The following is a 13,255-nucleotide window of genomic DNA, read 5'->3' as shown; positions in this document are numbered from 1 at the left end:
AAATTGTGACAATCTTTAAGAAGATAACTCTGTTGGCGGTAACTACACCAAACTCTGCCGTACAAAGAGATTACAAAGCAGTCACGGATACAGAAAGTGATTCAAGAATGGACTGATAGTGCAATAACAAGGAAGTACAGATGCTGGTTTACCAAAAACAACCGCACTGATTCTTTAGACTTTAGACCTCACCAAGCACCTCCTGACCCACCCAAGGCAGAGTCTGCAGATCCCGCACAGACCTCAGAGGTCACCTCAGCACCCATGCACAGTGTCATACAGTGTGGAAACAAGGTCTTCGGCCCAACTTGCCCTCTATGACTAGCGTGTCCCATCTACACTAGTTCCTCCTGTCTGGATTTGTCTCATTCCCCTCTAAACCTGTCCTATCCATGTACCTGTCCAAATGTATCTTAAGTATTGCAACTACCTGGCAGCTCGTTCCATGCACCCCCACTCTCTGTGTGAAAAAATTACCCCTCAGGTTCCTATTAAATCTTCCCCCCCCCCCTCACCTTAAACCCATGTCCTCTGGTTCTCAATTCCCCTAATCTGGGCAAGAGGCTCTGTTAGTCTTCCCAATCTATTCCACTCATGAAGGAATAGAGTCCCACCCTGCTCAACCTCTCCCTATAGCTCAAGCCCTCGAGTCCTGTCAACTTGTGTGTAAATCTTCTCTGAACCCTTTCCAGCTTGACAACATCTTCCCTGTAACACGGTGCCCAGAACTGAACACAATATTCTAAATGCGGCCTCACTAAGGGCTTGTACAATTGCAACATGACCTTCCAGCATCTATACTCACAGAACATCTGAGAGGATCATTCAGAACTTAGATATCACGGTGGGCGGGGGGGAGGTGGGGTAAGAGAAGCTGCTCCTGAATGGGGTGGGTATGTGCCTTCAAACTTTTATATCTTCTGCTCGACAGGAGCAGGGGGGGGGGGGGGGGGATTACTGGGTGTAAACGGCATTGCTAATTTCAATATTTCCCCCGATCCTCTCTTTTCACATTCTCCTAAAATCTAGCCTTATCAATCGAGCCTATGTTCTCTCTCGTTCCCCAGTGCCTCCATGTCCTGTTTACAGCACAAACTGTTTACAACACTCCGGCTGTGGCCCAGCCACCTGTTCACCTGGGATTGCCTCCATTTACAAATAAACAGGCTTCAAAAATATTTCAAAAGCTAAATAAAACACAGATGCTAGATATAGAGACAGAGTGATACAGCGTGGAAACTGGCCCTTCGGCCAAACTTGCCCACACCGACCAACATGTCCCAGCTACACTAGTCCCATCTGCTTGTGCGTGGCCCATATCCATCTAAACCTGTCCTATCCATGTACCTGTTTAAATGTTTCTTAAACCTTGTGATAGTCCCAGCCTCAACTACCTCCTCTGGCAGCCCATTCCATACACCCACAACCCTTTGTGTGGAAAAAGTGACCCCTCAGGTTCTTATTAAATCTCCCTTAAACCCATGGTTCTTCATTCCCCAACTCTGGGCAAAAGTACCTTATCTATTGCCCTCCTGATGTTATACACCTCTATAAGATCACCCCTCACCTCCTAAACTCCAAAGAATTAAGTCCTAGCCTGCCCAACCTCTCCCTATCTATTCTTCTTACGGTTTTGGACACATGGACACACACTGTTTCCATTGACACCGAAGGCAGACACAAAAAGCAGGAGTAACTCAGCGGGACAGGCAGCATCTCTGGAGAGAAGGAATGGGTGACTTTCCGGGTCGAGACCCTTCTCGCGTTTTGCGACACAGGAGGGGAATCAGAGATTGTTAAACAGAGCAAATGGAGTTAAGGTAGGAGCTCGCTGAGCGGTTCGAGAGGTCGATTAGCTCTCTGCTGCCACAACGTTGCTAACAGGTGCCCGGCAGCTGAGGGTAGGGAGTGTATGTAGTGCCCCGGGACAGCCGCACCAGGCGACACAAGGCGCTCGCCGCCTCCACGGGCAACTCATCCGTGCAAAAGGGAAGGTAGCCTCAAGAAAAATAAAATAAAAGTAAATCGTACCTGACGCCTCCTCCTCTTTCAGTGCATGTTGGTGTTTGCAGCGGGGTGCACCTTTGGGGGAGCCGCTGGCAGCGCTCACGGTCTCAGTGTGTGAGGTGCAATGAATGATTGGGCTTCTGTAGTTGTGAGTGAGTGAGTGAGTGAGTCCTCTCACAGCGCTTCGCCGCCACTGCCACTGCCGACCTTGGCGCGGCTGCTGCTGCTGCAGTAATGCAGGAGGGGAGAGGGACTCGCACTCGCAACTAGTGGCTGGGAAGGATTAGGGGACATGCTCGCAGCCCGCCGGTGTCAAGCATCCTGTGGGGAGATCAGCCCCGTGTCTCTCGCCCCTCCACACATGAGACTGGGTCTGACTGTAACCCGTGTGTAACGTGGACTGACAGCACCGTTTGCTCGTTCCTGTCGACGGAGACCCGCCTTCCCCGGGAAAACCCCCCCAACACAAACGCTCAGCTGTCGGTGCTGCGAGGGGAGGAACTCGTCCTTTCAGGGAGGGAGGGAGGGGAGGGAGGGGAGGGAGGGGAGAGAGGGGAGAGAGGGGAGGGAGGGGAGGGAGGGGAGGGAGAGAGGAGTGGAGGGGGGAGAAGGGAGGAGGAGAGAGAGGGAGAGAGAGAGAGGGGGAGAGAGGGAGAGAGAGGGAGAGAGAGAGAGGGGAGAGAGGGAGAGAGGGAGAGGAGAGAGAGGGACGGGGGAGGGAGGAAGGGAACGGGAGGGAGAGGGAGTGAAAGCGAGAAAAGGGGGCAACACATTTATCTAGCGCCTTAACGAGGTATTTCACTCAACGTGTTCCCCTTCAACGTGTTTGAATCAAGGTCATTCGCAGGAGGGCGATGCAAAGGCCGGTTTGTGCACAGCAACATCTCAGCTGACGACTGCATTGTTCACAAGTGAGCAGAATTAGGACATTCGACCCATCAAGTCCACTCCGCCATTCAATCATGGCTGATCTATCTCTCCCTCATAACCCCATTCTTTGGCAAGAATCAATCTATCTCTGTCTTAAAAATATCCATTGACTTAGCTTCCACATTGTGGCAAAGAATTCCACAGATTCACCACCCTCTGACTGAAGAAATTCCTCCTCATCTCCTTCCCAAAGGAACGTCCCTTCATTCTATTCTGCGGCTATGATCTCTGGTCCTAGACTCTGGAATAGCCTAGGGCCTCTCTTCATCTAAATCCGGACCTGACTCTACCACTAGTGGAAACATCCTCTCCATATTCATTCTATCCAGGCCTTTCACGATTCGGTAATTTTCAATGAGGTGTCCCCTCATCCTTCTGAACTCCAGCGAGTACAGGCCCAGCACCTTCAAACGCTCATCATATGTTAACCCATTCATTCCTGACAACATTCTCATAAACATGCTCTGTACCGTCTCCAGTGCCACCACATCCTTCCTCAGATATGCGGCCCAGAATTGCTCACAATACTCCAAATGCGGACTAACCAGCGCCTGACAAAGCCTCAGCAGTACATCGATGCTTTTGTATTTGAGTCCTCTCAAAATAAATGTGAGCATTGCGTTTGCTTTCTTTATTACCGGCTCTGGCGGGCTACAAGCATTAATTTTTGGGAATCCTGCACCAGCACTCCCAAGTACCTTTGCACCTCCGATTTCTGAATTGACTGCTGCTTCCTTGGGTTTGCACCAAACTAGTCAATTCTACCACCTTTGTCACCCTGACCTCACATTCACCTAGACTATTCCTGAGGGGTATAGTCTTCACTTCTTCACCTAGTGGTCTCTATCTCAGGAGACAAATGCTGCCAGGGCTAGAGGGTCTGATGTTGCCAGGGCTAGAGGGTTTGAGCTACAGGGAGAAGTTGAATAGGCTCCTCCTTGGAGCACAGGAGGATGAGGGGATATCTTATAGAGGTGTATAAAATCATGAGAGGAATGGATCAGGTAGCTGCAGAGACTCTTGCCCAGAGTAGGTGAATCGAGGACCCGAGGACATAGGTTCTCTGAAGGGGAAAAGATTTAATAGAGATCTGAGGGGTAACTTTTTGGTGGGTGTATGAAACAAGTTGCCAGTGAGGCACTGTCAAATGTGCACAAAACACATAACCATATAACCATATAACAATTACAGCACGGAAACAGGCCATCTCGACCCCTCTAGTCCGTGCCGAACACATAATCTCCCCTAGTCCCATATACCTGCGCTCAGACCATAACCCTCCATTCCTTTCCCATCCATATAACTATCCAATTTATTTTTAAATGATAAAAACGAACCTGCCTCCACCACCTTCACTGGAAGCTCATTCCACACAGCTACCACTCTCTGAGTAAAGAAGTTCCCCCTCATGTTACCCCTAAACTTCAGTCCCTTAATTCTCAAGTCATGTCCCCTTGTTTGAATCTTCCCTACTCTCAGTGGGAAAAGCTTTTCCACGTCAACTCTGTGATATTAAATGTGAGCATTGCGTTTGCTTTCTTTATTACCGGCTCTGGCGGGCTACAAGCATTAATTTTTGGGAATCCTGCACCAGTACCTTTGTACCTCCGATTTCTGAATTGACTGCTGCTTCCTTGGGTTTGCACCAAACTAGTCAATTCATAAAAGATGAAATAGCAGCACATTTGGATAGCAGTAACAGGATCGTCCGAGTCAGCAGGGATTTACGAAGGGGAAATCATGCTTGACTAATCTTCTGGAATTTTTTGAGGATGTAACCAGGAAAATGGACAAGAGAGAGCCAGTGGATGTAGTGTACCTGGACTTTCAGAAATAATTTGATAAGGTCCCACATAGGAGAATAGTACGCAAAGTTAGGGCACACGGTATTGGGGGTAGAGTGCTGACATGGATAGAAAGTTGGTTGGCAGACAGGAAACAAAGAGTAGGGATTAACGGGTCCCTTTCAAAATGGCAGGCAGTGACGTGGGGTACCGCAAGGCTCAGGGCTGGGACTGCAGCTATTTACAATCTACGTCAATTATTTAGATGAAGGGATTCAAAGTAACATTAGCAAATTTGCAGATGACACAAAGATTGGTGGCAGTGTGAACTGTGAGGGGGATGCTATGAGAATGCAGGGTGACTTGGACAGGTTGGGTGAGTGGGCAGATGCACGGCAGATGCAGTTTAATGTGGATAAATGTGAGGTTATCCACTTTGGTGGCAAAAACAGGAAGGCAGATTACTATCTAAATGATGTCAAGTTGGGAAAGGGGAAGTACACTGGGATCTGGGGGTCTTTGTTCATCAGTCTATGAAATGATGCATGCAGGTACAGCAGGCAGTGAAGAAAGCAAATGGCGTGTTGGCCTTTATAACAAGAGGAGTTGAGTATAGGAGCAAAGAGGTCCTTCTGCAGTTGTATAGGGCCCTAGTGAGACCACACCTGGAGTATTGTGTGCAGTTTTGATCCCCTAATTTGAGGACGGACATTCTTGCCATTGAGGGAGTGAAGCGTAGGTTTACAAGGTTGATTCCCGGGATGGCGGGACTGTCATATGCTGATGGAGTGGTTGGGCTTGTACACTCTGGAGTTTAGAAGGATGAGAGGGAATCTTATTGAAATGTAAGATTATTAAGGGTTTGGACACGCTAGAGGGAGGAAACATGTTCCCGATGTTGGGGGAGTCGAGATCCAGGGGCCACAGTTTAAGAATAAGGGGTAAGCCATTAAGAACAGACGAGGAAACACTTTTTCTCAGAGAGTTGTTAGTCTGTGGAATTCTCTGCCTCAGATTGCGGTGGAGGCTGGTTCTCTGGATACTTTCAAGAGAGAGCTAGATAGGGGTCTCAGGGGATATGGGAAGAAGGCAGGAATGGGGTACTGATTGGGGATGATCAGCCATGATCACATTGAATGGCGGTGCTGTCTCGAAGGGCCGAAAGGCCTACACTTGCACCTATTGTCTATTATACAGCAAAGCCCCTTTAACCGTTTCAGGTGGGTAAAACTGTCTTGAAAGAGAGCAGAGGAATTCCTCTCATTGCAATGGCCATAGAAGTGTCCCGACCCACAGCGTCGTCTGTCCATTCCATCCATCCGCTGAGTTCCCCAGCACTTTGTGTTTTGTTCATTTATCTGTCCATGCATGTCATTAAAACAAAGCTTATCATACTATGATCACATTGCTCACAACCAGCTGCATTAGTTCCGATATGATAACAATGACCACACCATTGAATACACAGAGCTGGACAGCACAGGAGCAGGCACTTTGGCCCACAATGTTCATGCCGAACGAGGCAAATTAAACTCGTCTCCTCTTCATTCCCTAAATAAGCATCTTAATCTTCGTAAATGCCACTATTGTATATGCCTCCACCACCACCCCTGTCAGCGTGTTCCAGGCACTCACCGCCCTCTGTGAAGTGCTTCACTGGGTGAAGAGAATTTGGAGGTGCTGTGGATTAAAGTCATCGAGTCATACAACATGGAAACTAGCCCTTCGGCCCAACTTGCCCTGGCTCCATCTACACTATAGTTCCATCTGCCCACATTTGGCCCATTTCCCTTCAAACCCTTCCTATCCACGCACCTGTCTAAGTATATTTTAACATTAGCAAAGGTGTCACATCATGAATGATTGCCCACTGAGGCTCTTCCCTGGGGGCATCAAAGCCATCCACCCAGTAACTTATGCTGTCCTGGCCTGGACGTCTCCCCTTGATCTACAACTTTAGGCTGTGCACGCCATACACAAGATGAAGAAGAAGAAGCAGGGGTGTAATAAAAATGTAAGCTTGACCCTAACTGTGACAAGGCAGCAAATGTGTAAATCTGAGTTATTCAAACATCAAGGTTTACTTATGTGTTTGCTGAATCCTTGGGGGTTAGGGGTTATAGGGAGGAGTCAGGAGAATGGGGTTGAGAGGGAAGGATAGATGAGCCATGATTGAATGACTGAGTAGACTCAATGGGCTGAATGGCCTAATTCTGCTCCGGTAACTTATTAACTATGAACTTAGGTAGATGCTGGAAAATCGAAATCAAATTGATGAGAATCAGTAGCATAGAAACATAGAAACATAGAAAATAGGTGCAGGAGTAGGACATTCGGCCTTTCAAGTCTGCACCGCTATTCAATATGATCATGGCTGATCATCCAACTCAGTATCCTGTACCTGCCTTCTCTCCATACCCCCTGATCCCTTTAGCCACAAGGGCCACATCTAACTCCCTCTTCATGGCCGTCCGAAGGGGGGTGTGGAGGGTGCGAACGCACCCCCCTTATTTCCCCCTAGAGTAATAAAAAAATCGCGCCGCCACCCCCCACCCCCCCCCCGCCGTTCAGGCCCGCCCACACCCCCTCCCCGCTCAGACCTGCGGTTCAGGCCCGCCCGCAGCCCCGCCGTTCAGGCCCGCCCGCACCCCACCCCCACCCCCGCTCAGCCCCGCCGTTTTTCTCATCTCGGTCCTAAAAGACTTCCCCCTTATCCTTAAACTGTGACCCCTTGTCCTGGACTTCCCCAACATCGGGAACAATCTTCCTGCATCTAGCCTGTCCAACCCCTTAAGAATTTTGTACGTTTCTATAAGATCCCCCTTCAATCTTCTAAATTCTAGCGAGTACAAGCCGAGTCTATCCAGTCTTTCTGGCAAGAATGTCCTTCGTCAGATTAGGCATAACCCTCAGCATAACTGCCCCCAACTGATCATGGACCTCAACAGGTTCATTATGAAGTAGGACACCAATAAGTTCAAATTTCAACAGCTAAAGAGTCATTAGTTCATAGTTTTGTTTAAGAAGGAACTGCAGATGCTGGAAAATCAAAATGTTTAAGTTGGGTTTCTCCAGCATTTTTGTCTACCTTCAATTTTCCAGCATCTGCAGATACTTCTTAAACAAAACTATGAACTTATGACTCTTTAGCTGTTGAAATTTGAACTTATTGGTGCCATACTTCATAATGAACCTGTTGAGGTCCTTGATCAGTTTGGGGGAGTTATGCTGCTGATTCTCATCAATTTGAAGGGTAATGCAGTCAGACGTTCCTGGGTCAGGTTGCCCTTTCTCCAGCAGCAGCTCTCCTTTATATTTTTGCCTCACTAGTGGATAGTCCCAAGGGTACCGTACACCTCCTCTGAGCCCTAACTAAAATGACTTACGCAATCATTTACAGCAAAAATTGAAGATAGACTCTCAGCAGGTCAGGCAGCACCTCTGGAGAAAAAGGGCCGAGTGACGTTTCAAAGTCTGAAGAAAGCTCTCGACCCGAAACGTCACGTATTTATTTTCTCCGGAGATGCTGCCCGTCCCGCTGAGTTACTCCAGCTTTTTGCGCCTATCTTCGGCTTAAACCACCATTTGCAGTTCCTTCCTACACAGATCAGAGATTGAACCGTTTGTTAAAGTGATAAATGGGCGACAAGGAACACAACCGACAATAGACAATAGACAATAGGTGCAGGAGTAGGCCATTTGGCCCTTCGAGCCAGCACCGCCATTCAATGTGACCATGGCTGATCATCCCCAATCGGTACCCCGTTCCTGCCTTCTCCCCGTATCCCCTGACTCCGCTATTTTTAAGAGCCCTATCTAGCTCTCTCTTGAAAGCATCCAGGGAACCTGCCTCCACCGCTCCACAGACTCACCACTCTCTGTGAGAAAAAGTGTTTCCTCGTCTCCGTTCTAAATGGCTTACTCCTTATTCTTAAACTGTGACCCCTGGTTCTGGACTCCCCCAACATCGGGCACATGTTTCGTGCCTCTAGTTTGTCCAAGCTCTTAACAATCTTATATGTTTCAATAATATATCCTCTCATCCTTCTAAACTCCAGAGTGTACAAGCCCAGCTGCTCCATTCTCTCAGCATATGACATTCCCGCATCCCAGGAATTAGCCTTGTAAACCTATGCTGCACTCCCTCAATAGCAAGAATGTCCTTCCTCAAATTAGGGGACCAAAACTGCACACAATACTCCAGGTGTGGTCTCACTAGGGCTCTGTTCAACTGCAGAAGCTCTTTGCTCCTATATTCGATTCCTCTTGTTATAAAGGCCAACATGCCATTTGCTTTCTTCACTGCCTGCTGTACCTGCATGTTTACTTTCATAGACTGATGTACAAGGACCCCCAGATCCCATTGTACTTCCCCTTTTCCCAACTTGACACCATTTAGATAGTAATCTGCCTTCCTGATTTGCTACCAAAGTGGATAACCTCACATGATCATCACAAATATTTTTTTTAAAAGAGCTGCTTGCATCATTCAGCGAGGATAACTCACTGATTCCAAACATGTTTCAGGATTCACGTACTACCAGCTGTCTGCTGCTCCGAACTGAAATATGTGGCCAGCGGTGATACCTGTACACGCCTACTAGAGTCCCATAGTCATAGAGTTATACAGTGTGGAAACAGGCCCTTCAGCCCAACTTGCCTACACCGGCCAACATGTCCCAGCTACACTAGTCCCACCTGCCTGCGCTTGGTCCATATCCCTCCAAACCTGTCCTATCCATGGACCTGTCTATCTGCTTCTTAAACTTTGGGACAGTCCCAGCCTCAACTACCTCACCTGGCAGCTTGTTCCATACTAACGACATCACCTTCACACAGCCAGAGAGACAGCAGTACTGATCAGTCACCGGGTATGTTTTCCACTCACACCTACCTCTTATTCCCACACAGCAGATGCTGGCTTCACCTGGTAACAGTCCCAGAACTCGGACTGCAAGCTTGCCGACAGCTCACCTGCCCCACACAACTCAGTCCCTCCTCCCCAGGCCCATTGGTTGAGTTACCACGTCTCATGTGCACCTCTTTCAGGCTATTGGTGTTTGCTTTCCCCGATTTGCATCAGTCAGCCTTGTTTACACTTCTCATGGTATTTACTCACGGGATCGTTACATCAAGTTATGTAAAAAAACAGGATCTTGGCAAACAACTCTGCCTTTCAAATCACCTCAGCAGCAGCCTAAATCCGAACGGTTACTTCCCCTTATTTAAACCACTTCACCTCTGACTTTATTCTTTCCATTCTACTCTTTAGCCTGAAGAAGGGTCCCGACCTGAACTAGAAACATAGAAAATAGGTGCAGGAATAGGCCATTCGGCCCTTTGAGCCAGCACTGCCATTCAATATGAGAAAGAGCTAGATAGGGCTCTTAAAGATAGTGGAGTCAGAGGATATGGGGAGAAGGCAGGAACGGGGTACTGATTGGGGATGATCAGCCATGTTCACATTGAATGGCGGTGCTGGCTCAAAGGGCTGAATGGCCTACTCCTGCACCTATTGTCTATTGTCTATTGATTATAACCATATAACAATTACAGCACGGAAACAGGCCATCTCGGCCCTACAAATCCGTGCCGAACAATTATTTTCCCCTAGTCCCATCTACCCGCACTCAGACCATAACCCTCCATTCCCTTCCCATCCATATAGCTATCCAATTTATTTTTAAATGATAAAATCGAACCTGCCTCCACCACTTCCACTGGAAGCTCATTCCACACAGCTACCACTCTCTGAGTAAAGAAGTTCCCCCTCATGTTACCCCTAAACTTCTGTCCCTTAATTCTGAAGTCGTATCCTCTTGTTTGAATCTTCCCTACTCTCAATGGGAAAAGCTTGTCCACGTCAACTCTGTCTATCCCTCTCATCATTTTAAAGACCTCTATCAAGTCCCCCCTTAACCTTCTGTGCTCCAGAGAATAAAGACCTAACTTATTCAACGTTTCTCTGTAACTTAGTTGCTGAAACCCAGGCAACATTCTAGTAAATCTCCTCTGCACTCTCTCTATTTTGTTGACATCCTTCCTATAATTGGGCGACCAAAATTGTACACCATACTCCAGAATTGGTCTCACCAATGCCTTGTACAATTTTAACATTACATCCCAACTTCTATACTCAATGCTCTGATTTATAAAGACTAGTAAACCAAAAGCTTTCTTTACCACTCTATCTACATGAGATTCCACCTTCAGGGATCATCCACAATCAGTACCCCGTTCCCGCTTTTCCCCCCATATCCCTTGATTCTGTAATGCCACCTATGTTTGCTGGGGGCTGGGGCCACATGAGTATAAGGACAGTTATAAGGACACTACTGAATATGATTAGTACAGGTGTCAGGGGTTATGGGGTGAAGACAGGAGAATGGGGTTGAGAGGGAAAGATAGATCAGCCACAATTGAATGCCAGAGTAGACTTGATGGGCCGAATGGACTAATTCTGCTCCTGGAACTTACGAACATCAATATAACACTAATTAATGTATAAACGCAGAGAATATCAGAAGAGTTTTTGCACTGTTCTCGTTTTGTATACATATTTTTACTCCGAAAAAAGTTGATTTTTGTAAAAAAAAAAACAATGTTCTTCAGGGATGCTGCCTGACCCACTGAATTACTCCAGCATTTTTTTTTTGTACGCCAGCAACTGCAGTTCCTTGTTTTTCTCCCTGGTTTCTAGAGAAACCAGCAATGCCCTAGAGAGATACCCACAAGAGAGTCATTCCGTGTGAAAGGAGGTTTGACGATTATTCAGTCTAATTCTGTCCTCACAAGTCACCAACTACCTCTTGCAAACATGCACATGCATGCACGCGCGCACACACGCACGCACATACACACAAACAAATATCTTCTATCTGCCTATCTTCCAATCTTCAGGAGCCCTCACTAACAACCTCTTCATAGACCTATAGTCATACAACATGGAAACAGGTCCTTTGGCCCAACTCATCCTTGCCGACCAAGATACCCCATCCAAGCTGGACCCACTTGCTGGCTTTTGGCCCATATCCCTCTAAACCTTTCTTATCCAAGTACCTCTCCAAGTGTCTTTAAATGCTGCTACAGTACCTGTTTCAACTACCTCCTCATCTTCTCAATCTGCCACCAAAGCGGCACGGTGGCGCAGCGGTAGAGTTGCTGCCTTAGCGCCGGAGACCCGGGTTCAATCCCAACTACGGGCGCTGTCTGTACAAAGTTTGTACGTTCTCCCCATGACCGGAGATCTTCGGTTTCCTCCCACACTCCAAAGACGTACAGGTTTGTAGGTTACTTGGCTTGGTAAATGCAAAGATTGTCCCTAGTGGGTGTAGGATAGTGTTAGTATGTGGGGATCGCTGGTCGGCGCAGTCCCGGTGGGCTGAAGGGCCTGTTTCCGCGCTATATCCCTAAAGTAAACTAAACTATAGGTAATGCAAGTTGCTAACTTTCACAAATTCCCAATCTTCGGGGAATCCTCATTACGGACCTCCAAGTAATTCTCCTGGGGAAACAATCCAGAGAATATCTATCAAAGACGCCATGTAGGATTTCCTCCTCAGTCTCTACCCTCATCTTTTGGTACATAGATACATAGACAATAGGTGCAGGAGTAGGCCATTCGGCCCTTCAGCCCTTCGAGCCAGCACCGCCATTCAATGTGATCGTAGCTGATCATCCACAATCAGTACCCCGTTCCTGCCTTCTCCCCATATCCCTTGATTCTGCTAGCCCTAAGAGCTCTATCTAACTCTCTTTTGAATGTATCCAGTGAATTGACTTCCACTGCCTTCTGAGGCAGGGAATTCCATAAATTCACAACTTTCTGAGTGAAAAAGTTTTTCCTCATCTCCATTCTAAATGGCCAACCCCTTATTCTTAAACTGTGGTCCCTGGTTCTGGACTCCCCCAACATCGGGAACATGTTTCCTGTATCTAGCGTGTCCAATCCCTTAATAATTTTATATGTTTCAATCAGATCCCCTCTAATCCTTCTAAATTCCAGTGAATTCAAGCCCAGTCGCTCCATTCTTTTATCATATGACAGTCCCCCCATTCCGGGAATTAACCTCGTGAACCGAGGCTGCACTCCCTCTTCACTTCCAAAATCTTCCCCTTTAAAACCTCCAAGAATCCAGGAGGTCTTCACCTCCTGAGGTTGAACACCTATCCCAGTGAAGAATCTGCATTACAGCATGACTGTCTCTCATAAATTGAATTGTATTGTATTGTGTATTGTATTGTATTGTCTTACATCTCAATAATTAAAATAATTATTTTTTTCACATCCCCATGTCAACAGTGCACAACAACTAAAGGTCAAACATCCCTATGTACGTCAGAAGAGAATTATCAAACAAATTGTCACATTGAGGCCCAAAAGATAAACGAGAAGTAAAAGACTGAGTCTGAGGAGGGATAGAAACATAGAAACATAGAAATTAGGTGCAGGAGTAGGCCATTCGGCCCTTCGAGCCTGCACAGCCATTCAATATGATCATGGCTGATCATCCAACTCAGTATCCCGTACCTGC

At 47.2% G+C, this 13,255-nt stretch overlaps 1 protein-coding gene across 2 annotated transcripts in view; it reads right to left on the bottom strand.

The window, feature by feature from the left end:
- Positions 1 to 13,255, bottom strand: part of lzts3 (leucine zipper tumor suppressor family member 3) — a 176,579-nt gene that overhangs the window by 63,321 nt on the left and 100,003 nt on the right. The window contains exon 1 of one of the 2 annotated variants that reach the window (XM_033035191.1): positions 2,032 to 2,444. The exons of the other annotated variant lie outside the window; for it this stretch is intronic. The gene's annotated coding sequence lies outside the window, so the exon portion shown is untranslated. Of the gene's footprint in view, positions 1 to 2,031; positions 2,445 to 13,255 lie in introns of those variants that run through there. 2 annotated transcript variants of the gene reach the window in all.

Source organism: Amblyraja radiata, chromosome 1 (assembly GCF_010909765.2).
Source record: "Amblyraja radiata isolate CabotCenter1 chromosome 1, sAmbRad1.1.pri, whole genome shotgun sequence".
NCBI lineage: Eukaryota > Metazoa > Chordata > Chondrichthyes > Rajiformes > Rajidae > Amblyraja > Amblyraja radiata.
This window is presented reverse-complemented; position numbering and strand designations above follow the sequence as displayed.